The 1,026-nt window shown below is 44.9% G+C and overlaps 1 pseudogene; it reads left to right on the top strand.

Moving 5' to 3' along the window:
- The first annotated feature begins 575 nt into the window (after positions 1 to 575).
- On the top strand, positions 576 to 697 carry LOC130294772 (U2 spliceosomal RNA; annotated as a pseudogene).
- Positions 698 to 1,026: the final 329 nt, after the last annotated feature.

Genomic DNA, 1,026 nt, shown 5'->3' with positions numbered 1-1,026 from the left:
CATCCAGAATTTGGATGAAGATGAGGTAAGGGCTTGTTCACACTTTCAGAATATATTTGTATCCAATAAATCCGAGCAATCTCTTTGTATTTATACATAAAAACTAGTGAGAAAACAATGACTGCATTTTTATTCAGGTGTTTTCCATTGGTCTTTATATCTTCTGGCTGATTGGTCGCCTTTGAATGCATAGGTGTTTGTTTTGTGACAGTTTTTTGCACCAATTTATTTTGTGCCACAATTTTTCATATGACGTCTAAGTGGATGTGAGGTCTGACTATCTGCACACACATCACTTGGGTATACTTAGAATGACTCGTATTCCAGAATTAGTGGAAACTGTGACACTATTAAAGGAGAACTCCTGCCAAAATTAACTTATCCCGTATCCACAGGATAGGGAAGAAGTAGCTGATCGGAGGGAGTCCGACTGCTGGGACCCTCCGCAATCTCCTGAATGGGGCCCCGGCTCTCAGTGAGGAGTGCGTGTGGTAGACGGCACATGCTCCATTCATTTCTATGGAACTCCAATGATGCTGTACTTGGGTCTCTTTGGTGCTCCCATAGAAATGAATGAAGCTTCTTGGGCTTTTGGCCAAGATCAAGTGTAGTATCTGTTCTTATCAGTTTGAGCTGATGAACTAGTTTTGGATGGGTCTGAGGAATCAGCTCGATGGCTGCTCCAATGGGACCTGTTTTCTCGGGGTCTCGCCATGAGGCTGAGCGGGTCTAGAACCGAGGTACTTTAGTGTCTCGGGGAGTGGTGATCCTGAGGTGCCAAAGCTCACTGAGTGGAAACATGGGCACCATGATCTCTTCACCTTGTGGCACTCACCTCTTGATTCCTGGCTTTCTGGCTGGGATCAGGTACATTTTTATAGATCCGGTCGGATGTCCGGGCAATATATCTGCACACATTCACTTATTTCTTTCTTTTTGTTACTGTGTCACTTTTTGCGTGTTGTGTGTTCACAGGATTGTTAGGATGCGGTAGCCCTTCTGGGTGTCCCTCCTAGCGGTATAGGG

This window comes from Hyla sarda, chromosome 10 (genome assembly GCF_029499605.1).
Source record: "Hyla sarda isolate aHylSar1 chromosome 10, aHylSar1.hap1, whole genome shotgun sequence".
NCBI lineage: Eukaryota > Metazoa > Chordata > Amphibia > Anura > Hylidae > Hyla > Hyla sarda.
The sequence above is the reverse complement of the archived record's forward strand: the minus strand, read 5'-3'. Positions and strand labels throughout refer to the sequence as shown.